The following is a 27,564-nucleotide window of genomic DNA, read 5'->3' as shown; positions in this document are numbered from 1 at the left end:
TAAAGTTGTATTACAAGAATGATGATGTGCACACATCACTCTGCAGAAGTTCCAGACACTGAAGGGTTTGAGAAAAGGCATTGGTCCAGTGACTGCTATGAATCTGGAGAAAATGATGCGGAACTTAGAAAAGGCAGATTCTTTTGGTGTGCAACCTGGTAGAGGGGGGAAACAAATTGATTCGACATCAGTGGAAACAGTGGCCACAGCAATGCAGGGGGAGACGAGTGGTGGTGTGCAAATGTGCAGAAGTTCCAGATACTGAAGGGTTTGAGGAAAGGCATTGGTCCAATGACTGCTATGGATCTGGAGAAAATGATTCGGAACTTAGAAAAGACAGATTCTTTTGGTGTGCAACCTGGTGGAGGGAGGAAACAAATTGATTTGACATCAGTGGAAACAGTGGCCACAGCAATACAAGGGGAGATGAGTGGTGGTGTGCAAATGTGTAGTGCATGAAGAATTGCTCGAACATTGGACATACCCATGAGCACAGTGTGTAATATCCTACGAAACATCCTTCTTTGCTACCCTTTCAAAATTGACCATGTGCATGAGTTGCTTCCTGTTGACCTGCCAGCAAGAGAGACTTTTGTTTTAGAATTTCTTGCTCACATGGAAGTGGACAATTATTGGCCGTGGAAGATTTGTGGACAGTACACTGAATTGTCGAATATGGGCAATGGAAAATCCACACACAAATCAACCAGTACCACTTCATCCTGGAAAGGCCACTGCATGGTGCAGGTTTACGGCATCATTTATCATAGGGCCATATTTTTTTGAAGAGACAGGTGCTTCCGGTCCTGTTACCTCTACTGTCATTGGTAAGCGCTATGAGTGTTTTTTGCACAGCCACAGCATTCCAGCTCTCCAACAGTGTGGACGTGTGGATGGCATCATTCTTATGCAAGATGGCGCACCTCCACACATTTCAAATCCAGTTAAGCAGCTGCTGAAGTGCCATTTTGGAAATGGTAGAATTATCAGAGACCATTTCCCTACAGCCTGGCCATCCCAATCACCTGAACTTAATCCATGTGACTTCTGGCTGTGGGGCTATCTAAAAGATGTTGTGTTCAGTGTTCTGATTGCAAAATTAGCTGCATTGAAGGCATGCATTGCACAACACATTCTGGATGTGGCCCTGGAAAAACTTGGATTAGTTGTGGAACACGCTGCTTCTCATCCTGCCTTGGGCATGAATGTGAGTGATGTCCTTAGGTTAGTTAGGTTCAAGTAGTTCTAAGTTCTAGGGGACTGATGACCTCAGATGTTAAGTCCCATAGTGCTCAGAGCCATTTGAACCATGCTGCTTCTCGATTTCAACTTGTTGCAGAGAACAGTGGACAGCATATTGAACATGTTTTGCACCAGTCACATGGAAATTAATAATCCAATTTGATTTTGATTGATGCATTTTATGTGGTGTTTGGCCTCTGGACAATTAAAAACCAATGTGACTGATGCTTTTTATGCAGTTTTTGGCCTCAGGACAATTAAAAACCAATTTTTCCCATCCGATGTGATATGACCTTGCCATGGTGGATGGACTTACGTAACTAAAAGTACCACATCTGTACACCCATGCACACTGAGTACTACAGTTTATTTAAATTCAAATGTGCACCTTAGGCCTTGTTGTATTATTCATTTGCCATTTGTAGTTGACCACTGTTAAATTATGATGCTTATTGCACCATCTATTGCCACATTTTGTAACTATTTGTTTTTCTCCTGCCATACGTTTTACCCCTTCTCCAATATAATTTCGTTGCAATTTGATGTCATTCTGACCAGTGGTGTTATTTCTACAGCAGTTTGAAAGTTTAACTTTAATTATAATCACCCTTTATGCATTGTATACTACACAAACTGGCATAACTTTTGCCAACTCAGCTGTTAAAAAGACCACAAAAAATCCTTAGAACACTGAAAAGAAGAACATTTTCTGGCAATGAGGGTATTTTAACAAAAGTAATGAAATCTTATATTGACTTGATATAATATTATTTCAGTTACTTTGTAATCAATCAACAAGTCAGGATGTTTTTCCTGGAAGACTAAAAGTGGTAAACAAAAATGGTTTTAAGCATGTGACCTATAGTTATAAGTCGACGTCTCCTCCATGTTCTCTCAAAACATTTTTGGAAGGTATTTTATACTAAACAACTTTTCTAATTGCAACCTTTTAACAACTGCTGAGCTTTGGCTCTATAAAGGATTATCTACTGAAAAAGCAGCAAATGATTTCACAAACTAGGTTCTGTTAGAAATAACCATGAAAAATTAATGTGTTAGCTTTTTGTGCAACCTTATCGAGGCCTTTGATTTTGTAAATTACAAAAATGTACTATGGAAATTAAAATATTTTGGTATTGAAGGCGCTCTACAAAGACTGTTTTGATGAGCTCTACATGCTATTTATCCTGTTCAAGCTGTTGGTCTTGTAAAATGCACAGTACTTTTAATTCAAAATTTTATTTGAAAAGTTCCATTTTTTATAAAGATGAAGATTGCGCACTCCAAACTGAACAACTGAAACCTAGACCTCCTTTTACACAACACATTTCAAATGCTCATTGTTTTCAATGAAAAATAAAGTCAACACAAAGAAGAAATATGTACAGAACTGTGGGTTATGAACATAAACATAACCCTACATCCTCTCTCCCTCAGTATGTAAGTCAAATACTTGTTCTTTTCAGGGAGTTTAATAACTCAACCAAATCAGGTGACCTTGTTAGGTAACACTGTTTGTGGTGCTGGTAATTCATTCACAGGTGTAGTGGTCTGTAGGCTCTCTTGTGGATCACTGGTATTTCATTTCTCAATGATGTAGGCAAGTTTCAGTTGGTCAATTGAGAAGTTAGTTGCCATATCTTTAATTTTTGCAGTGAAATATTTTGATTTCATTCCATGATGTCATAGCGACCTTCATAGGGAGGCACTAGTTTGGCTTTAACTTTTTTATTTCTCACAGACAAATGAGTCATATTATGCATATTTTTAGTGATGAGTGGTGTTTCCTTTATCTTGTGGGAACGTTTTGAATGGCATAGTTTATCCATATATTGGCATAACTTAGAAGTGAACAATTGTAGATCTACCTCTTGTTTGTTTTCCAGCCTTGCAATGAAATCAAAATGCTGTATCACAGTCATGGTGTACAGTATCTCAGCAGCTATTCAGTAACTTTCTTCTTTCACTCAGCAACACAGTCCTAGCAGAATTGTAGGAATGATGCCACTCCACTAACTTTTATTATGTGATGTAACTGCTGCCTTCAATGTTGGCTGTAATCTCCATATTTTCCATTTAATTGTGCATAATATGCCATAGTTCATGTTAATTTAGAACTACGAATATGAGCTAGTACATGGAACAGCTCTGACTGAAGCATAGTTTTTTGCTCATGGATTCTATGATAGATTATGGTTAGAAGAGAGGCTAACTCAGCCACAAATTCAGTATAGAATCTGATAGGGATTCCATTAGGCCTTGGGGCTTTGTTCAATTGTAATGATACCAGCTGTTTCTCAGCAACACTGACAATAACACTTATTTCGCTCAGCTTTTCAGTGGTACAAGGATTAAATTTGAGTAATTCTCTTGGGTTTTCCTTTGTAAAACAACATTTGAAAATGGAGTAAAGGTTTCAGCTTTTGCTTTGCCACCCTCAATTTCGGTGCCTGTCATATCTGTGAGTGACTGGACACTAACTTTGATGCCACTAACAGCCTTTACATATGACCAGAATTTCTTTTGGTTTTGTGAAAGATCATTTGACAATATTCTCCAGCAGTAGTCATTGAATGATTCATGTTTTGCTCTCTTGACACACCAAAGTGTTTCATTCACCACCCTGCTATTCATATTTCTAAGTTTTGTTTTACACCTATTATGTAGTAATCTCTGTTTCTTCAGAAGTTTCTTTACAGTGAATGTATACTGTACAGAGTCCCTCCCATTATTAACTGTTCTTATGGGTACCTATCTATCCTATGCATGATCAGCTAGTCTTTTAAACTTGAGTGATAGTTCCTCTATATGCCTCTGCTGTGTGCTAAAAGTTTCAAATTCCTCACTGGAATATGACACTACTGCTTTTTATCTAGTTTACTGAATATGTAATGATTTGAATATAATAGAGGGAAATATTCCATGTGGGAAAAAAATCTAAAAACAAAGATTCTGTAACTTACCAAGCGAAAGGTTTGGTACGTCGATAGAGACAATAACAAACACAAACACACACCGTCTCTATCGATGTACCGACGCTTTTGTTTGGTAAGTTACAGAATCTTTGTTTTTAGATATATTACTGAACATATAAGTATATAAATTGCCGGGTAGATAATGAATCTATTCATCAAGCGGGGAGGGGAGAACACACATATAAAATGTGTTACAGTTTGCTAGCTTTTGGAGCCAGTGGCTCCTTCTTCTGGTAGAAGGCTTGAAGGGAAGGAAGAGTGGTGAAGGAAAAGGATTGTTGAGGCTCATGAAAAGGGGGAGAGTTTGGAAAAGTCACCCAGAACCCCGGATTAGGGGACACTTACCATCCGCTGAGCCTCACCTGACTCGGATTCTGGGTGACTGGCCTCGGCAGGCATAGACAGTGATCATATGTAAGTGAGTTGCATTTGCGTGAATGTTTTATAATTCCGAAGAAGTCCTTTTGATCAAAAGCTTCCTTTTCTAGCAGTCTTTTCATTGTGCCTGTCTGAGACTCAACATGTCCACACATTGCAGCGTCTGCCACTGGAAATTCCCACAATGTTCTCATGCTCACTAAATGAACTTTATATGTATATGACATGCACAATGAATATATATATATATATATATATATATATATATAATAGAGGGAAACATTCCACGTAGGAAAAATATATTTTTCCTACGTGGAATGTTTCCCTCTATTATAACCATATCATTAATTTGAACCCAACAATTACGTTTGTATTGTCGCTGTTGCATTTTGAAATCTTTCCTGTCGTCTTATTTTCTCATATTTTCTCCTTCTGTTTTTACCAGTAGTCTCACTTTGTATTCACCTTCCCCTTTTTACCGCAATCTACTATACAATTTTATCCCGCCTATATATACTCAATAATACGTAACACACTTCCAAACCATAACCAAAAAAATTTTATTTTCCGCTTTCAACACTACCGCTGCTATAAAATCCACCGTTTCTAGTTCAATAACAGCTCGTTTCACGTATTAAACAACCATTTCGGCTAGTTCTAATAACTTTCACTTTATTTCCACTTCCGTTTTTCGCACATCACTGATCATTTTTAGCCGCTCCCCAAAGGTTTTAACGTCATTATTTCTTCGTCAGACAATTGTTAGCCCCATTTTCGTAATCTTTCACCACAACACCACTCCTTTTAATACATTTACACGTTTTTTCGAAATTTTCCCGAATTTCTCCGTCCTTTAATGTGTGTTGGCGGCAACACAACCACCTAACCTTTATGCACATCGCTGTCTACCAACCCAAGTTCACCACAGGATCAACTTAACCAACACTTTTTCGCCTTTTTTCATACCAGATCTCCAGTTGCTTTCTAGTTCACCTTTATCTCTCCCCATATATTTTTATCTTTCATTTTCATTTCAACCTAATGTTACACTTTCCACCTTCTAATACCATGTCGGTCCTTACATATGTCTGCTTGTGTCTCTATATGTGTGGATGGATATGTGTGTGTGTGCAAGTGTATACCCGTCCATTTTTCCCCCTAAGGTAAGTCTTTCCGCTCCCGGGATTGGAATGACTCCTTACCCTCTCCCTTAAAGCCCACATCCTTTCATCTTTCCCTCTCCTTCCCTCTTTCCTGATGAGGCAACAGTTTGTTGCGAAAGCTTGAATTTTGTGTGTATGTTTGTGTTTGTTTGTGTGTCTGTCGACCTGCCAGCACTTTCATTTGGTAAGTCACGTCATCTTTGTTTATATATAAGGAAACATTCCACGTGGGAAAAAATATATCTAAAAACGAAGATGATGTGACTTACCAAACGAAAGCACTGGCACGTCGATAGACACACAAACAAACACAAACATACACACAAAATTCTAGCTTTCGCAACCAATGGTTGCCTCATCAGGAAAGAGGGAAGGAGATGGAAAGACGAAAGGATTTGGGTTTTAAGGGAGAGGGTAAGGAGTCATTCCAATCCCGGGAGCAAAAAGACTTACCTTAGAGGGAAAAAGGACGGGTATAGACTCGCACACACACACATATCCATCCATACATATACAGACACAGGCAGACATATACAGAGGCAAAGAGTTTGGGTAGAGATGTCAGTCGAGGCGGAAGTACAGAGGCAAAGATGTTGTTGAATGACAGGTGAGGTATGAGTGGCGGCAACTTGAAATTAGCGGAGATTGAGGCCTGGTGGATAACGGGAAGAGAGGATATATTGAAGAGCAAGTTCCCATCTCCAGAGTTCGGATAGGTTGGTGTTAGTGGGAAGTATCCAGATAACCCGGACGGTGTAACACTGTGCCAAGATGTGCTGGCCGTGCACCAAGGCATTTTTAGCCACAGGGTGATCCTCATTACCAACAAACACTGTCTGCCTGTGTCAATTCATGCGAATGGACAGTTTGTTGCTGGTCATTCCCACATAGAATGCGTCACAATGCAGGCAGGTCAGTTGGTAGATCACGTGGGTGCTTTCACACGTGCCTCTGCCTTTGATCGTGTACACCTTCCGGGTTACAGGACTGGAGTAGGTGGTGGTGGGAGGGTGCATGGGACAGGTTTTACACCGGGGGCAGTTACAAGGGTAGGAGCCAGAGGGTAGGGAAGGTGGTTTGGGGATTTCATAGGGATGAACTAAGAGGTTACGAAGGTTAGGTGGATGGCGGAAAGACACTCTTGGTGGAGTGGATTTCATTGCATTTTACATGTCTATCTTAATTCTCTCCTTTAGGCTATGTGAAAAATGCAATTCAATGTTTTGTAATTTCTTCATACCATTCCAGATCCCAGATAACACACCCATGTGTGACATGCTCATACAACAGGGATTATATTTCCAGTGATGTATCAATTTTACAGATATTTGTGATTTTGTGCAAAATTGCAAGTAGCCATGCCCACATTGAAAAACTATATAATCTGGTAGTTAGCTCTTTTATTTTGGCTTTGTTGTCTTCTTTAAGGTATTATTGTTGGCATAGGCTTTAGCAGTTTGAGGAAATTATTTGCAAAGTTTAATTTGGACTCTCACCTTAGCTTCTGCCCATAAGTGGTATGAGTTTCCATAAATTTTTGTCTTCATTTTTTCATTGTAAACAGGCAAGATAAATCAGCTCTTCCAAAAATACATATCTCTCTCTGAAACCACATGAATCACTAATAAAATATCTCTTCCTGCCAAGTGCAAGGCAAGAAACCAGAGATACTAAGCATATTGTAAGCAAAGAGTTTAAACATTTACACAGGTGCTTAAGAAGTCGTGTAAATTTATTTTGCACAAGTTTTTACATAAAATTACAAAATTTAGTAAAAGCATTATGATCAATAACTTTATGTGATTAACTTCTTCTTCTATGTTTACAGAGTCATTGGGCCACCTCAGACAGTCATTTCCTGGTCACCTTCTCCAGTAGGTTTTCTTCTCAAATTGCCCAGTACTTTTTCATTCATCCTGATCTTTCTTGTCATTCCTCATCTGTAAATGCCCTTTTCATTGTATGGTGTTTCTCTATTTTTAGTTTAAATCTTTGTATGTTTTTCAGTTTCCTTAAACCTTCTGTTTTTGTTTTCAGATCATCCAGGGTTCATTGTAGTTCTTTCAAACCCTCTGTGATTTCCTTTATCCAACCTAATTGTTGATTCATGTTCCAAAGTTTCTTCATAATTTTTCTTGGTAATCTAGTTTCTGGTGTCCTCATAATGTGGCCAAAAAATAGATCCTTTTCTTCTGTGAAGTATCTGTATTGGGCTCCGCTTCGCTATTCACTGCTTCATTTGATGCTATTCGCAATTATCCATCTTTCTGATATTTCTGATTTATGCATGGTCCACCCATTCTCGTCTCTACTTTTAGGATTGTGTTGATTCCATTTTCGTGAGTGATTTTGAAAATAATTCCACTTCCATATGTCACCTCAATGTTTTAAATTAGTTTTGAATGATAGGCATTTTTATTGCACGTAGACTATTTTAATTTGTGAGCTTTTATAATTTCTTGTTACTCATCCAAGTTATATATTAAGATTTCTCCTAGGTATTCAAAGTGCTTTCCCATTATTTACTGTTACATGGTTGATTACTAGTGGATCTACTACCATTACATATTAGGAGAAACAAAACTGGTGTTTTATGGATTGGAGCATCGAATGTCAGATCCCTTAATCAGGCAGGTAGGTTAGAAAATTTAAAAAGGGAAATGGATAGGTTGAAGTTAGATATAGTGGGAATTAGTGAAGTTTGGTGGCAAAAAGAATAAGACTTCTGGTCAGGTGAATACAGGGTTATAAATACAAAATGAAATAGGGGTAATGCAGGAGTAGGTTCAATAATGAATAAAAAAATAGGAATGTGGGTAAGCTATTACAAACAGCTTTTTGAATGCATTATTGTAGCCAAGATAGACACAAAGCCCACCCCTACCACAGTAGTACAAGTTCATGTGGCAACTAGTTCCACAAATGATGAAGAGATTGAAGAAATGTATGGTGAGATAAAAGAAATCATTCAGATAGTGAGGGGAGACGAAAATGTAATAGTCATGGGTGACTGGAATTCGATAATAGGAAAAGGAAGAGAAGGAAAATTAGTAGGTGAATATGGAATGGGGGTAAGGAATGAAAGAGGAAGCTGCCTGGTGGAATTTTGCACAGAGCATAACTTAATCATAGCTAATACCTGGTTTAAGAATCTTGAAAGAAGATTGTAAATGTGGAAGGGGCCTGGAGACACTGGAATGTTTCAGATAGGTTATATAATGGTAAGACAGTGTTTAGGAACCAGGTTTTAAATTGTAAGACATTTCCAGAGACAGATGTGGACTCTGACCACAATTTATTGATTGTGAATTGTAGACTAAAACTGAAGAAATGGCAAAAAGGTAGGAATTTCAGGAGATGGGACCTGGATAAACTGAAAGAACCAGAGGTTGTTGAGAGTTTCAGAGAGAACATTAGGGAACAATTGACAAGAACGGAGGAAAGAAGAATGGGTAGCTATGAAAGATGAAATAGTGAACGCAGCAAAGGATCAAGTAGGTGAAAAGACAAGGGCTAGTAGAAATCCTTGGATATCATAAGAGATATTGAATTTAATTGACGAAAGGCGAAAATATAAAAATGCAATGAATGAATCAGGGAAAAAGGAATACAAATGTCTCAAAAATGAGATCGACAGGAAGTGCAAAATGGCTAAGTAGGGGTGGCTAGAGCCAAGTGTACGGATGTGGAGATATGTATCACTAGGGGTAAGATAGATACTGCCTACAGGAAAATTAAAGAGACCTTTCAAGAAAAGAGAACGACTTGTGTGAATATCAAGTGCTCAGATGGAAAACGAGTTCTAAGCAAAGAAGGGAAAGCAGAAAGGTGCATGGAGTACATAGAGGGTCTATAAAGGGAAATGTACTGGAGGGCAATATTATGGAAATGGAGGAGGATGTAGATGAAGATGAAATGGGAGATATGATACTGCATGACAAGTTTGATAGAGCATTGAAAGACCTAAGTCGAAACAAGGCCCCGGGAGTAGACAACGTTCCATTAGAACTACTGATAGCCTTTGGAGAGCCAGCCCTGACAAAACTCTACTAACTGGTGAGCAAGATGTATCAGACAGGTGAAATACCCTCAGACTTCAAGAAGAATATAATAATTCCGATCCCAAAGAAATCAGGTGTTGACAGGTGTGAAAATTACCAAACTGTCAGTTTAATAAGTCACAGCTGCAAAATACTAACACGAATTCTTTGCAGAAAATGGAAAAACTGGTAGAAGCCGGCCTTGGGGAAGATCAATTTGGATTCCGTAAAAATGTTGGAACACGAGGCAATACTGATCCTATGACTTATCTTAGAAGATAAATTAAGGAAAGATGAACCTACGTTTCTAGCATTTGTAGACTTAGAGAAAGCTTTTGACAATGTTGACTGGAATATTCTCTTTCAAATTTCGAAAGTGGCAGGTGTCAAATACAGGGAACAAGAGGCTATTTACAATTTGTACAGAAACCAGATGGCAGTTAAAAGTGTCAAGGGGCATGAACTGGTAGCAGTGGTTGGGAATGGAGTGAGACAGGGTTGTAGCCTATCACCGATTATTCAATCTGTATTTTGAGCAAGCAGTAAAGGAAACAAAAGCAGGAGTTAAAATCCATGGAGAAGAAATTAAAACTTTGAGGTTTGCTGATGACATTGTAATTCTGTCAGAGGCAGCAAAGGACCTAGAAGAGCAGTTGAATGGAATGGACAGTGTCTTACAAGGAGGATATTAGATGAATATCAACAAAAGCAAAACGAGGGTAATGGAATGTAGTCTAATTAAGTCAGGTGATACTGAGGGAATTAGATTAGGAAATGAGACCCTTAAATTAGTAGATGAGTTTTGCTATTTGGGGTGCAAAATAACTGATGATGGTCAAAGTAGAGAGGATATAAAATGTAGACTGGCAATGGCAAGGAAAGAATTTCTGAAGAAGAGAAATTTATTAACACCAAGTATATATTTAAGTGTCAGGAAGTCTTTTCTGAAAGTGTTTGTATGGAGAGTAGTCATGTATGGAAGTGAAACATGGATGATAAATAGTTTGGACAAGAAGAGTATAGAAGCTTTTGAAATATGGTACTACAGAAGAATGCTGAAGATTAGATGGATAGATCACATAACTAATGAGGAGATACTGAATAGAATTGGGGAGAAGAGGAGTTTGAGGCACAACTTGACTAGGAGAAGGGATCAGTTGGTAGGACACATTCTGAGGCGAATCACCAATTGAGTATTGGAGGGCAGCTGGGAGGGTAAAAATCGTAGAGGGAGACCAACAGATGAATACATTAAGCAGGTTCATAAGGATGTAGGTTGCAGTAAGTACTATGAGATGAAGAAGCTTGCACAGGATAGGGTAGCATGGAGAACTGCATCAAACCAGTCTCTGGACTGAAGACTACTACAACAACAACGACAACAACAACAACAACAACAACAACAACCATTACCTCAGTCTTTTCAAATGGTGTCTGGAGGTATACTTCATGTGCTGTATTTTGTAACTTGGTTATTTGATTTCTGGCTTCTTGTATGCTATTAGCTAGTGAATCCCAAGTCATCTGTGAATCCCAAGCTATTTAAGTTTATTTGACCTTTCTTGGTTCCAATTCTTGCATTTTTTTGGTTTGCCTTGTACCATTCCCTCGTCAAACTGTCTTCCTCTTAACCCTATTTTAACTGTTATGGAGTGAATATTCCTCTTCTGAACTTTATTTAGTTAATGTTATAATTTTTATTAATTTGTGATGGAATCTGGAATTCCTTAGTATCTTCATAATTGAAGACCTGTGGATACAATCATAAGTTTTTTTGAAGTCTATGAATTTGCTGTTTTATATTCTTTTGTAATAATTCATTACCAATTTCAATGTGGTTATCTGTTCTGGGCAGCTTCTCCAGAGCCTAAATCCTCCTTGCTGTTCCCCCAGTTTCAGATCTACATGACATCAATGGAAATACTGTCAATGACAAGCCTTCTGAAACTCCTTCACCAAAGAAGATAAAGTAATTATTCCAGAATTCAAGTCAAGAACAGCTGCCAACATGAGTAACTTAGAAGTAGATATGCTCAGAGTAGTGAAGCAACTTATATCACATCATAAAAGCAACTCTCCTGGACCAATAACGTTGCTTTTAGAATTTGCTGATGCAATAGCTCCATACTTAACAATCATATACAACTGCTTGCTCGACGAAAGATCTATACCCAAAGACTGGAGAGTTGCACATGTTACATCAATATGCAAGAAAGGCAGTAGGAGTAATCCACCAAATTACAAGTTCATGTCATTGACATCAATATCCAGCTTAATTTTGGAGCATATATTGTGTTCAAACATCATGAATTACCTCAAAGAGAACTGTCTATTGACACGGAGTCAATACAGATTTACAAAACATCTTTCTTGTGAAACACAACAGTCTCTTTACACAAATGAAGTGTTGAGTGCTATTGACAATGGATTTCAAATTGGTTCCATATTTCTAGATTTCCAGAAGGCTTTTGACACTGTACGACACAAGCAGCTGGTAGCGAAATTGCGTACTTATGGAATACCATCTCAGTTACGTGACTGTATTCATGATTTCCTGTCAGAGAGGTCACAGTTTGTAGTAACTGATGGAAAATCATTGAGTAAAACAAATGATTTCTGGCATTCCCCAAGGTAGTGTTATAGGTCCTCTGTTGTTCCTTATCTATATAAATGATTTAGGAGACAATATGAGCAACTATCGTAGATTGTTTGCACATTATGCTGTCATTTATCATCCAGTAAAGTCATCAGAAGATCATAACAAATTGCAAAATGATTTACAAAAGATATCTGCATGGTGTGAAAATTGGCAGTTGACCCTAAATAATGAAAAGTGCAAGGTCATCAACATAAATGCTAAAAGGAATCCATTAAATTACAGTTACACTATAAATCAGTCAAATCTAAAGGCTGTAAATTCTACTAAATGCCTAGGCATTACAATCATGAACAACTTAAATTGGAAAATCCAGGATGGAATGTAACAATATTATGAAAAGGAAAGTTGCCCCTTACCATATAGCGGAGATGCTGAATCACAGATAGGCACAACAAAAACTGTGATTTTTCATAATATTGTTAAAGTGGAAAGAAAACATAGAAAATGTTGCAGGGAAGGCAAACCAAAGACTGTGTTTTATTAGCAGAATACTTAGAAACTGTAATAGATCTTTTAAAGAGACTGCATACACTACACTTGTTCATCCTCCTCTGGAGTACTGCTGCGTGGTGGGGGATCCTTATCAGATAGGATTAATGGAATACATTGAGAAAGTTCAAAGAAGAGCAGTGCATTTTGTATGGGAATGTCACTAAGGTGATACAGGGTTTGGACTGGACATAATTAAAACAAAAATGGTTTTCATTTCGGCAGAATCTTCCCACCAAATTTCAATCCACAACTTTCTCCTTGTTGTTTGTTGTGGTCTTCAGTCCTGAGACTGGTTTGATGCAGCTCTCCATGCTACTCTATCCTGTGCAAGCTTCTTCATCTCCCAGTACCTACTGCAACCTACATCCTACTGAATCTGGTTAGTGTATTCATCTCTTGGTCTCCCTCTACGATTTATACACTCCACGCTGCCCTCCAATACTAAATTGGTGATCCCTTAATGCCTCAACACATGTCCTACCAACCGATTCCTTCTTCTAGTCAAGTTGTGCCACAAACTTCTCTTCTTCGCAATCCTATTCAATTCTTCCTCATTAGTTATGTGATCAACCCATCTAATCTTCAGCATTCTTATGTAGCACCACATTTCAAAAGCTTCTATTCTCTTCTTGTCCAAACTATTTATCGTCCATGTTTTGCTTCCATACATGGCTACACTCCATACAAACACTTTCAGAAATGACTTCCTGACACTTAAATCTATACTCGATGTTAACAAATTTCTCTTCTTCAGAAATGCTTTCCTTGCTATTGCCAGTCTACATTTTATATCCTCTCTACTTTGACCATCATCAGTTATTTTGCTCCCCAAATAGCAAAACTCCTTTACGTCTTTAAGTGTCTCACTTCCTAATCTAATTCCCTCAGCATCACGTGACTTAATTCAACTACATTCCATTATCCGCGTTTTGCTTTTGTTGATGTTCATCTTATATCCTCCTTTCAAGACACTGTCCATTCCATTCAACTGCTCTTCCAAGTCCTTTGCTGTCTCTGACAGAATTACAATGTCATCGGCGAACCTCAAAGATTTTATTTCTTCTCCCTGGATTTTAATACCTACTCCGAATTTTTCTTTTGTTTCCTTCACTGCTTGCTCAATATACAGATTGAATAACATCGGGGATCGACTACAACCCTGTCTCACTCCATTCCCAACCACAGCTTCCCTTTCATGTCCCTCGACTCTTATAACTGCCATCTGGTTTCTGTACAAATTGTAAATAGCCTTTCGCTCCCTGTATTTTACCCCTGCTACCTTCAGAATTTGAAAGAGCGTATTCCAGTCAAAATTGTCAAAAGCTTTCTCTAGCTCTACAAATGCTAGAAACATAGGTTTGCCTTTCCTTAATCTAGCTTCTAAGATAAGTCGTAGAGTCAGTATTGCCTCACGTGTCCCAACATTTCTATGGAATCCAAACTGATCTTCCCCGAGGTCAGCTTCTACTTGTTTTTCCATTCATCTGTAAAGAACCCGCGTTAGTATTTTGCAGCTGTGACTTATTAAACTGATAGTTCAGTAATTTTCACATCTGTCAACACCTGCTTTCTTTGGGATTGGAATTATTATATTCTTCTTGAAGTCTGAGGGTATTTCGCCTGTTTCATACATCTTGCTCACCAGATGGTAGAGTTTCGTCAGGACTGGCTCTCCCAAGGCTGTCAGTAGTTCTAATGGAATGTTGTCTACTCCTGGGGCCTTGTTTCGATTCAGGTCTTTCAGTGCTCTGTCAAACTCTTCACGCAGTATTATATCTCCCATTTCATCTTCATCTACATCCTCTTCCATTTCCATAATATTGTCCTCAAGTACATCGCCCTTGTATAGACCCTCTATATACTCCTTCCACCTTTCTGCTTTCCCCTCTTTGCTTAGAACTGGGCTTCCATCTGAGCTTTTGATATTCATACAAGTGGTTCTCTTTTCTCTGAAGGTCTCTTTAATTTTTCTGTAGGCAGTATCTATCTTACCCCTAGTGAGATAAGGCTCTACATCCTTACATTTGTCCTCTAGCCATGCCTGATTAGCCATTTTGCACTTCCTGTCGATGTCATTTTTGAGACGTTTGTATTCATTTTTGCCTGCTTCATTTACTGCATTTTTATATTTTCTCCTTTCATCAATTAAATTCAATATTTCTTCTGTTACCCAAGGATTTCTACTAGCCCTCGTCTTTTTACCTACTTGATCCTTTGCTGCCTTCACTACTTCATCCCTCAAAGCTACCCATTCTTCTTCTACTGTATTTCTTTCCCCCATTCCTGTCGATTGTTCCCTTATGCTCTCCCTGAAACTCTGTACAACTTCTGGTTTAGTCAGTTTATCCAGGTCCCATCTCCTTAAATTCCCACCTTTTTGCAGTTTCGTCAGTTTTAATCTACAGTTCATAACCAATAGATTGTGGTCAGAATCCACATCTGCCCCTGGAAATGTCTTACAATTTAAAACCTGGTTTCTAAATCTCTGTCTTACCATTATATAATCTATCTGAAACCTGTCAGTGTCTCCAGGCTTCTTCCATGTATACAACCTTCTTTCATGATTCTTGAACCAAGTGTTAGCTATGATTAAGTTTTGCTCTGTGCAAAATTCTACCAGGCGGCTTCCTCTTTCATTTCTTACCCCCAATCCATATTCACCTACTACGTTTCCTTCTCTCCCTTTTCCTACTGCCGAATTCCAGACACCCATGACTATTAAATTTTCGTCTCCCTTCACAATCTGAATAATTTCTTTTATTTCATCATACATTTCTTCAATTTCTTCGTCATCTGCAGAGCTAGTTGGCATATAAACTTGTACTACTGTAGTAGGCGTGGGCTTCGTATCTATCTTCGCCACAATAATGCGTTCACTATGCTGTTTGTAGTAGCTTACCCGCATTCCTATTTTCCTATTCGTTATTAAACCTACTCCTGCATTACCCCTATTTGATTTTGTGTTTATAACCCTGTAGTCACCTGACCAAAGGTCTTGTTCCTCCTTCCACGGAACTTCACTAATTCCCACTATATCTAACTTTAACCTATCCATTTCCCTTTTTAAATTTTCTAACCTACCTGCCCGATTAAGGGATCTCACATACCATGCTCCGAACCATAGAACTCCAGTTTTCTTTCTCCTGATGACGACATCCTCTTGAGTAGTTCCCGCCTGGAGATCCAAATGGGGGACTATTTTACCTCCGGAATATTTTACCCAAGAGGACGCCATCATCATTTAACCATACAGTAAAGCTGCATGCCCTCAGGAAAAATTATGGCCGTAGTTTCCCCTTGCTTTCAGCCATTCGCAGTACCAGCACAGCAAGGCCGTTTTGGTTAGTGTTACAAGGCCAGATCAGTCAATCATCCAGACTGTTGTCCTGGCAACTACTGAAAAGGCTGCTGCCCCTCTTCAGGAACCACACGTTTGTCTGGCTTCTCAACAGATACCCCTCCGTTGTGGTTGCACCTACGGTACGGCTATCTGTATCGCTGAGGCACGCAAGCCTCCCCACCAATGGCAAAGCCCATGGTTCATGGGGGGGGGGGACTTTCTCCTATGAATGCAAAAATATTTTGTTGATGCCAACCTACATGGATATCAATGAACATCATAATAAAATGAGGTAAATCAGAGCTTGCATCAAAATATATAGTTGTTTGTTTTTTCCATGCACTGTTTGAGAGTGGAATAATGGAGAATTATTGTGAAGGTGGTTCAATGAACCTTCTGCCAGGCATTTAAGTGTGATTTGCAGAGTATCCTTGTAGATGGAGATGTGGAAGTTGATATCTACAATGATTGTATAGAATTCTCAACATAACTTTATATATGATATCCAAAATGGGAATACATTTATAGTTGCCTGTGATTAATTTGTCTTCTTTTTTGTAACAGATGGATTATAGCTGTAGTCCAATGTTCTTGTAATTCTTCTTTGCTCCAGATTTTTCACTTTGTATTGGTGTAATGAAATATGCACTGGTTCTGCTGATATTTCCAAAGTTCTGCAAATGTTTGATCTTGTCCACTTGCTTTGTAGCTTTTGAGCTCTTTCAGAGTATTGTAGACCTTTCCTGCTTGTGATTTAATAGGGGTCTTTGTGTTTATTTTAAGTTGTTCTGGAAGACCTTCACAATTCACTAACTGTCAAATGTTTCTGCTAATATTTCTGTATTATTTTCTTTTTCTGTGTGCCATACATACATCTAAAAAATGGGATTGACAGGAAGTACAAAATGGCTAAGCAGGAATGGCTACAGGACAAACGTAAGGATTGAGAAGTGTATTTCACTAGGGGAAAGATAGATACTACCTGCAGGAAGATTAAAGAAACCATTGGAGAAAAGAGAAGTAGCTGTATGATTATCCATACCTCAGATATAAGGGAGATGAACTAGAAGGCAATATTATAAAAAATGGAAGAAGTTGTGGATGAAGATGAAATGGGAGATATGGTACCGCAAGAAGAATTTGACAGAACACTGAAAGACCTAAGTCGAAACAAGGCCCTGGAAGTAGATGACATTCTTTTAAAACTATTGACAGCCTTGAGAGAGCCGACCATGACAGAACTCTTCCATCTGTTCTGCAAGACATATGAGACAGGTGGAATGCCCACAGATTTCAAAAAGAATATAATAATTATATCTAAAAACAAAGATGATGAGACTTACCAAACAAAAGCGCTGGCAGGTTGATAGACACACAAACAAACACAAACATACACACAAAATTCAAGCATTCGCAACAAACGGTTGCTTCATCAGGAAAGAGGGAAGGAGATGGAAAGACGAAAGGATGTGGGTTTTAAGGGAGAGGGTAAGGAGTCATTCCAATCCCGGGAGCGGAAAGACTTACCTTAGGGGGAAAAAAGGACAGGGATACACTCGCACACACACACACACACATATCCATCCGCACATACACAGACACAAGCAGACATTTGTAAAGGCAAAGAGTTTGGGCAGAGATGTCAGTCGAGGCGGAAGTAAAGAGGCAAAGATGTTGTTGAATGACAGGTGAGGTATGAGCGGCGGCAACTTGAAATTAGCGGAGGTTGAGGCCTGGCGGATAACGATAAGAGAGGATATGCTGAAGGGCAAGTTCCCATCTCCGGAGTTCTGACAGGTTGGTGTTAGTGGGAAGTATCCAGATAACCCAGACGGTGTAACACTGTGCAAAGATGTGCTGGCCGTGCACCAAGGCATGTTTAGCCACAGGGTGATCCTCATTACCAACAAACACTGTCTGCCTGTGTCCATTCATGCGAATGGACAGTTTGTTGCTGGTCATTCCCACATAGAAAGCTTCACAGTGTAGGCAGGTCAGTTGGTAAATCACGTGGGTGCTTTCACACGTGTCTCTGCCTTTGATCGTGTACACCTTCCGGGTTACAGGACTGGAGTAGGTGGTGGTGGGAGGGTGCATGGGACAGGTTTTACACCGGGGGCGGTTACAAGGGTAGGAGCCAGAGGGTAGGGAAGGTGGTTTGGGGATTTCATAGGGATGAACTAAGAGGTTATGAAGGTTAGGTGGACGGCGGAAAGACACTCTTGGTGGAGTGGGGAGGATTTCATGAAGGATGGATGTCATTTCAGGGCAGGATTTGAGGAAGTTGTATCCCTGCTGCAGAGCCACATTCAGAGTCTGATCCAGTCCCGGAAGGTATCTTGTCACAAGTGGTGCACTTTTGGGGTTCTTCTGTGGGAGGTTCTGGGTTTGAAGGGATGAGGAAGTGGCTCTGGTTATTTGCTTCTGTACCAGGTCGGGAGGGTAATTGCGGGATGCGAAAGCTGTTTTCAGGTTGTTGGTGTAATGGTTCAGGGATTCCGGACTGGAGCAGATTTGTTTTGCCACGAAGACCTTGGCTGTAGGGAAGGGACCGTTTGATGTGGAATGGGTGGCAGCTGTCATAATGGAGGTACTGTTGCTTGTTGGTGGGTTTGATGTGGACGGACGTGTAAAGCTGGCTGGCCATTGGACAGATGGAGGTCAACATCAAGGAAAGTGGCATGGGATTTAGAGTAGGACCAGGTGAATCTGATAGAACCAAAGGAGTTGAGGTTGGAGAGGAAATTCTGGAGTTCTTCTCCACTGTGAGTCCAGATCATGAAGATGTCATCAATAAATCTGTATCAAACTTTGGGTTTGCAGGCCTGGGTAACCAAGAAGGTTTCCTCTAAGCGACCCATGAATAGGTTGGCGTACGAGGGGGCCACACGATCTAAGGTGCCTTGTCACAGTCCACGTGGCTCTCCCTGTTGGAGGTTCGAGTCCTCCCTCGGGCTTGGGTGTGTGTGTTGTCCTTAACGTAAGTTAGTTAAGTTAGATTCAGTAGTGCATAAGCTTAGGGACCGATGACCTCAGCAGTTTGGTCCCATAAGACCTTACCACAAATTTCCAAATTTGACCTTACAACTTATCTTAGAAGACAGGTTAACCCTTTGACAACTTATCTTAGAAGACATGTTAACCCTTTGATGCAGGTAAGATTGAACTTTCCTCAAAATCAGCAACTGTTCAGCACAAAGTAACAAAAGGTCCACTAATGTTTGTATGAAAGTTTATTTTCAGGTATTAATTTCACATAATTACAAAAGTATAGATGGTATTCTCACAATACCAGTATGGCATAAATGCCTTAACATCCTACACTTACACACAAACATATGCCATACCATATTATAATCTGAAGTGCAATGTAACTGCTTCTAAACAAACGTAAAAATAGTTTATTGCCTGTGATAATCAAAAAAATAGTTTCTCGTCTCGGAGACACAATGCAACACCACATGTTTCGCAAGACCACCATGAATGCTGCTGATTTGATGATGAACTGCATTTGGCACACCTCATCCATGTTCCTCTGACTGGTAGGTGCTTATTCTCTGTAAAGCTGACTTCCTGCAGAATCTTGGGCTTAAATTTGTTGATTGTTGCCTTCATCTTTTGCCTCTGTTTTAGTGTGTTTGGTGGCACAAGTTCATCAAACACAGCTAATCTAAAGTATTTCAGGCTTAACAAGTTTCCATCACTTCTTTCAGAAAATATTAAACACTACTGGCCATTAAAATTGCTACAGCAAGTAGAAATGCAGATGATAACTGGGTATTCGTTGGACAAATATATTATACTAGAACTGACAAGTGATTACATTTTCACGCAATTTGGGTGCATAGATCCTGAGAAATTAATACCCAGAACAACCACCTCTGGCCGTAATAACGGCCTTGATGCGCCTGGGCATTGAGTCAAACAGAGCTTGGATGGCATCTACAGGTACAGCTGACCATGGAGCTTCAGCATGATATCACAGTTCATCAAGAGCAGTGACTGGCATATTGTGACGAGCCAGTTGCTCGGCCACCATTGACCAGACATTTTCAATTGGTGAGAGATCTGGAGAATGTGCTGGCCAGGGCAGCAGTCGAACATTTTCTGTATCCAGAAACGCCCGTACAGGACCTGCAACATGCGGTCGTGCATTAGCCTACTGAAATGTAGGGTTTCACAGGGATCAAATGAAGGGTAGAGCCACAGGTTGTAATACATCTGAAATGTAATGTCCACTGTTCAAAGTGCCGTCAATGTGAACAAGAGGTGCCCGAGACGTGTAATCAATGGCACTCCATACCATCATGCTGGGTGATATGCCAGTATGGCGATGACGAATACACGCTTCCAATGTGTGTTCACCGCGATGTCGCCAAACACAGATGCGACCATGATGCTGTGAACAGAACCTGGATTCATCCGAAAAAATGACGTTTTGCCATTCGTGCACCCAGGTTCGTCGTTGAGTACACCATCGCAGGGGCTCCTGTCTGTGATGCAGCATCAAGGGTAGCCACAGCCATGGTCTCCGAACTGATAGTCCATGCTGCTACAAATGTCATTGAACTGTTCGTGCAGATGTCTGTTGTTTTGCAAACGTCCCCATCTGTTGACTCAGGGATCGAGACGTGGCTGCACGATCCATAACAGCCATGCGGATAAGATGTCTGTCATCTTGACTGCTAGTGATACGAGGCCATTGGGATCCAGCACGGCATTCCTTATTACCCTCCTGAACCCACCGATTCCATATTCTGCTAGCAGTCATTGGATCTCAACCTACGCAAGCAGCAATGTCGCGATACGATAAACCGCAATTGCGATAGGCTACAATCCAACCTTTATCAAAGTCGGAAATGTAGTGGTACGCGTTTCTCCTCCTTACACGAGGCATCACAACAACGTTTCACCAGGCAACGCTGGCCAACTGCTGTTTGTGTATGAGAAATCGGTTGGAAACTTTCCTCAGTGTCAGCACGTTGTAGGTGTCGTTGCCGGCGCCATCCTTGTGTGAATGCTCTGAAAAGCTAATCATTTGCATATCACAGCATCTTCTTCCTGTTGGTTAAATTTCGCGTCTGTAGCATTTCATATTCATGGTGTAGCAATTTTAATGGCCAGTAGTGTATATGAGTTGAAAACTGCTACATCCAAACAGTGCCAGAAGATACGTAAATACCATCTCTTACTCTTCCTGTTAATCACATAGCAAGTTTTCAGCATATCAATTTTGTCTACATACCCCATATGGGCATTATAGTCTTTGACAAGCAATGGGCAGTTCACTGACAGCTCTGTTCCATCCTTCTGTCATCTGGTTGTAGTACACTTTTCACCCGGTGCATGAAAATTGCTCAATAAATATATCCCTTTCCTATCCTTCCGCTTTAGACAGAGAATTCCTCTTGGGTTACCCCACCAATCTGAATCTCCTCTTTGTAGTTCTTTGTCATGTTTTAGATCCTTTGGCAGGTGTTTCCTTTTCTTCCCAACAGTTCCACAGGCATGAGTCTGATTTTGTTTTAAATATTCCATCAATGGAACTGAGGTGAAGTAGTTGTCGAAGAACATTTCATAACCTTTCATTTCTAAGTCTTTGCAGAGTGTTTTTACAACCTGTCCTCCTAAGTCTTTCTCAGTGGCCTCTCCTAATATACCAGTGTAAATTTTGAACTGACACAAATACCCTCTTTGGCTTGCACACAGCCAGACTTTATAACCTCTCCTGATATTCTTAGCTGGCATGTATTGCTTTAAGGGTGACCTGCCCTTGAATTTAATCATTCCTTTGTGAATGGACTGTTGTTGGCTGGGCTTGTAATCCCTGAATGTTTTTGACAATACATCAAGAATGGGTCTCACTTTATACAGTTTGTCATTGTTAGGAGAGCCTTTTTGAGGTTGTGTAGTTAAATCATTAAAATGAATGTGGGATAGGAGCCATGAAAATCTGTTGACAGACATGTAACTGCTTATGTACGAGTCTCAGAGTTTCGTGTTAGATGACCAGTGATCTCTGAAACCAGGTAACTTTTTCAGTCCCATAAGAATATTAATAGCCAAAAATAATCTTATTTCAGTACAGTTTGTGGGAACTCCATTTACGCCACCACTCTTCTGTGTTGCATACAGATTGGTTTCATACAGAATTCTTTCTGCTAGGATGTCAGGAAAGAGCAAACAAAAAATTCCAGCAGGATATTCTATGTCATCAGAGACTGATGGCCCAGTCAGTTCTGTGAAAAGGAATTTCTGTTTTGTGTCGTTTACTTGTACCCATATTTTATCACTATCTATCCTGTATATTAGTGGCAAACCATCTAAGTCGGCTTCTGAATCATCTGTCATGTCTAGAGGCACATGAACAGTATTGTTACACACTGAGTTATTGTGATTTACAGTAACTGGAATGCATGGAACTGGGTCATCTAGGCCTAAGTCACCAACAAAGATGGACGTATCACCAATTACTGCTTCAGGGTTCTCATCAAAAATCAAAGGTGATGAAACTGCTTCATTTGTTTTTGCAGTGTCTTCATCATCAAATGATAACATATCATCATCTGATCCCTCACTGGGTATATTTGTGAAGAGTTCCTCCACAAAGGCTTCATCAATTTCACAAAATTTCCAAGACGTTCTATTGAGCTTCACCATATATAACAATGACCTACAAAATAATTACAGTTATGTAATTCACACTAACATATATTAACTAAGTTAAACATATTGTTTGTATGGTACTTTGTAAATGATCAAAAGCATGATTCATCGTAAATCTTATTTTTGGAAAATACTGTTGTTAGTTGTAATAGGTTATACTGGTATTGTAGCGATACCACCCATGATTCCGAACAGAAAAACAAAATGCATTCATAAATTCTAAATATCAGTGTTGGTTATTATTCTTGTGCATATTAACAATAAATTATGCAAACCACTTACATTTAGCAATATTAACAACAGATATATAGATATTTATTCCATTCGATATCAACAGCCGCAGGCATAGGTACTCACTAGTAACGCACACTTCAGAACAACTGCTAAGAGAACAGTAACCATGAAATTTATGATGTAGTTCCAAGAAACACCACTGGATGGCACCTGCTGGCAGCTACTGAACATGGTAGCCAACCAATACCACTATGTTGAAAAGACACAGAAGCTTATAAGATGGTGGTATTGTAAGAATACCAATGCGGAGCAAAGGGTTAAGGAAAGAAACCTACATTTCTAACATTTTCAGACATAAAGAAAGCTTTTGACAATTTATTAAAAGAGTAAGCCACCATTTAACTGTGTATTACTATATTTATCTTTTATACTGTCCAGATTTTGGCTTTTATGCCATTATCAGGCAGAATGCTAAAAGATGTTAGACCATTATTAAGTCATATCTGTTAAGGCAGTTAGCATTGTACTTGATAATAGCATAAAAGCTGAAATTTGGATAATACAAAAGATAAATATAATAATACACACTCAAGTGGCAGTTTACTCTTTAAAATATATTGCATGACTGGCTCAATACCATCAAAATGCTATTACAGTGTTGATTGGAATGCTCTCTTTGAAATTCTGAAGGTGGCATGGGTAAAATACGGAGGGCAAAAGACTATTTGCAACTTGTACAGAAACCTGGTGGTAGTTATAAAGAGTTGTGGGGCATGAAAGGGAAGCAGTGGTCGAGAAAGGAGTGAGACATGCCTGTATAGCCTATCCCCAGTGTTATTCAATCTGTACATTGAGCAAACAGTAAGGAGAACAAAAGAAAAATTTTGAATAGGAATTAAAGTTCAGGGGAGAAGAAATGAAAATTTTGAGGATTGCCGATGACGTTATAATTCTGTCAGAGACAGCAAAGGACTTGGGAGAGCAGTTGAATGGATTGAACAGCCTTTTGAAAGGAGGATATAAGATGAACATCAACAAAAGCAAAACAAGGATAGTGATAAGCAGTCAAATTAAATCAGGTGATGCTGAGGAAATTAGATTGTGAAAAGAGACACTTAAAGTATTGATGAGTTTTGTTGTTTTGGGCAGCAAATACCTAATGATGGCCAATGTAAGAGAGGATATAAAATGTAGACTGGCAATGGGAAGAAAAATGTTTCTGAGGAAAAGAGATTTGTTAACATCGAATATAGATTTAAGTGTTCGTAAAACTGTTCTGAAAGTATTTCCATGGAGTGTAGCCATGTGTATAAATGAAACACAGACAATAAACAGTTTGGACAAGAAAATAATAGAAGCTTTTGAAATGTGGTGCTACTGAAGACCACTGAAGATTAGGTGTTAGATTGCGTAACCAATCAGGAGGTACTCAATAGAACAGGGGAGGAAAAAAATTTGTGGTGCAACCTGATTAGAAGAATCGATCAGTTGATAAGAGACATTCTGAGACATCAAGGGATCACCAATTTAATAATGAAGGAAAGTGTAGTGTGAAGAAATTGCAGAGAGAGACCAACAGATGAATACAGTAATCAGACTCAGAAGGATGTAAGTTGTAGTCATTATTCAGAGATGAAGTGGCTTGCACAGGAAGAGTAGCATGGAAAGCTGCATCAAATCCATCTTTGGATGGAAGGTCACAACACAATGTGCCATTTCATTATTTTTATCCTTTAACATTAATGTTAGAGGGTCATATCTTTGTAGTTGCACCAAGTATTTTGTAGTAATTCTCTGAGTTTGTTTTCTTGTCATTTGTTTCTATCATTAGAAGTATATCTTTTGATATTTGTGTTTAACCCTCATTATTTTTTGGGTTATTTTTCACTGTTCTGTGAGTTCCAAGTGTAATTCGCCTATTTTATAACTCTGATACCTTAAGCAGGCTTGGTGTCTACCCATTACTGTTTTATCACAGTGATCATTCCACCATCAGCGTTTTTTCCTTGGATCTATTGGGGCTTCTTGTTCAGCTATATGTTTAACTGGGGAGCTATTTCCTCTAGATCATCTGTTTTTTTTTTATATTCCTTGTTTGTTATTCATATTTCTTGTTGTTTATCACTTTATGAAGTTTATATATTCTCTTCTTTTTGAGTTGGGATTTTTTTTTGGTCAGTGGGAGTGGGGTGAATTTAATTTTTATTTTTGTTGTGTAATGATCCAATTCGTATCTGTCTCTCTGAGAGCTATCACGTTGTTGATTTCCCTGTGATAATTTTTATCCATACAGACATTGTCCAGTTGTCATTCTCCTTTTTTCCACTGTGAGTATTTCCAAGATTTGAGCTTATTTGATCTTCTCTTGATGAATGTTGACTTTGAAATCATGTCATTGTTTCTTCAGAACTTCACCAGTCTCTCACTATTACTGTTTGATCTTGTTTGTTCTGTGTTCTTGTTTGTGCTGGCAATTTCCCTAGTATGTCTCTATAACTCCTTTCTCTTCCTACCTGGCCATTAAAATCTCCAATTAAAAATTTTGGTGTGAGTTTTATTTGTGTTTGTCATCATCTAGTCTAAAAGCTAAAATCCATCCACATCTTTTCTGAATTCCTTCTTTTTGTTTTTATCGTTAGTTGGAGCATAGACTTTTATTTTTGCATGTATTTTATTTGCAAATTTTACAGTTGGTGTTGATAGCCTGGGAGATTGTAATTAAAATTCTTTTATGAATTCAATTATTTTGAGACTGACGAGAAACTCCATTCTGAAATGTGGATATTGCTTCATTACCCTTTTCCCTGTTATTCCCCATATTTGTGATTCCACTGGTTCCTGATCAGTTTCTAATTTCTTTGAATTTCATTTATCAGAATTCATTTGTGGCCCATTTGTCTGCCAAAATTTTGAGTTTCTGTGGCTGTATAATGTAACTGATGCTATGTGTTGCTATGTTATCTTTTCTGTCCTGAGTCTAAATTTTGATCTTCTGTCAGTGTCGGGTATCTTCAGATGCTCCGACTCATCTGAGTTATCTTTCAAGTCACTACAGTGGATTTTTCCTTAAAAGATTTCAAATTTTGTCTTTTAAAGGTAATCAACCTCGCACAGAGCAAGCTTCTAGTTACAGCTATGGTTTTTAGCCATAGAGGTCATTATGTGTTTGGACCATCAGAACTGTTTTATTTCACTCTAGTGTGCTGGCAAGCCAGGGAGGATTCCCCCTATCCACTACCCATGGCAACATAATAAGTTCACTTATGATTAACATATATATGTTCTTTGTCGATTAAGTGCAAAGTTGTTTTATTCATATGAGACAAAGATAGTCATTCACAAAGTATATGAGGTGTGCTCAAAAAATTCCGGAACTTTGTCCACAAAATTTTTCCGCACTTATCTTTTACTTATTGTGCATGGTCTCCTTTGAAATACTCTCCTTTACAATTGATACACTGCTCCCAGTGCACCTCAGGAAGCACCAGTGCCATTTCCAGAAGCAGTCTTGGTACACCTCTTGCTGGATTGCGTGAAATGCTATCTGTGAATTTTCTTCTATCTCATCTGTGGTTGCAAATCTTTGGCCTTTCAACTCTGGAAATAAAAAAAAAAGTCTGCAGGAGCCAGAACTGGAGAGTATGGAGGATGAGGCTGCACAGTAATTTTGTTTTTTGTGCAATAGCCACACACCAAGGGGGTGAATGTGTGGATAGATTATCGTGATGCAAGAGTCATGAATTGTCTCGCCACATTTTAGGCTGGTTCCTCCTCACATTTTCTTGCAGGCATTGTAACATGTTCTGATATTACCATTGATCAGCAGATTGTTCCAGTGGCACAAATTCATGATGATGTTCCTGATATGAGCATCGTTGGCAGATGTCAAAGGGTATTCTGAACGAGGGTCATCTTTATCTTCCATCCAGCCATGTGAACCATTTGTAATATTGAGTACTGCTTAAGCACTCATCACTGAGATTTTCTGCATCATTTTGTGTGTTCCTGTCAAGGTTTCCTTTAGTTTCACACAAAATTTAATGCAGACGCATTGCTCCTCTAACACTGCTATCTCGAGATTCGCAAACTGCGCATCACAGTGTTCTATCAATATAGTGCTGAACAATAACCAACAGATATACAACAATGAAACTTCTGGCAGTTACACATTAAACACAGGCATATGAATGGATGCCAACCTATTTCACTCCAACACACCATTGGCACAAAATTACCAGTCTTCTGAATTTTTTGAACAGACCTTGTATCACATACATACAAATTAGTTTAGATAAAGTGAAGTGCTGGCACTCACTGGTATTGAAGGGTCCCTAAGATGCATTAGATTTCATTATATCACAATAGCCACCGAATA

General features: G+C 39.1%; 1 protein-coding gene across 1 annotated transcript in view; it reads left to right on the top strand.

Moving 5' to 3' along the window:
• The window catches only part of LOC126263238 (synaptic vesicle glycoprotein 2B-like), a 340,497-nt gene that overhangs the window by 195,673 nt on the left and 117,260 nt on the right, over nucleotides 1-27,564 (top strand). The window lies entirely within an intron of this gene.

This window comes from Schistocerca nitens, chromosome 6, assembly GCF_023898315.1.
Source record: "Schistocerca nitens isolate TAMUIC-IGC-003100 chromosome 6, iqSchNite1.1, whole genome shotgun sequence".
In the NCBI taxonomy this organism is placed as follows: Eukaryota; Metazoa; Arthropoda; class Insecta; order Orthoptera; family Acrididae; genus Schistocerca; species Schistocerca nitens.
Note: the sequence above shows the minus strand (reverse complement) of the source record. Positions and strands in the feature narration are given on the sequence as shown.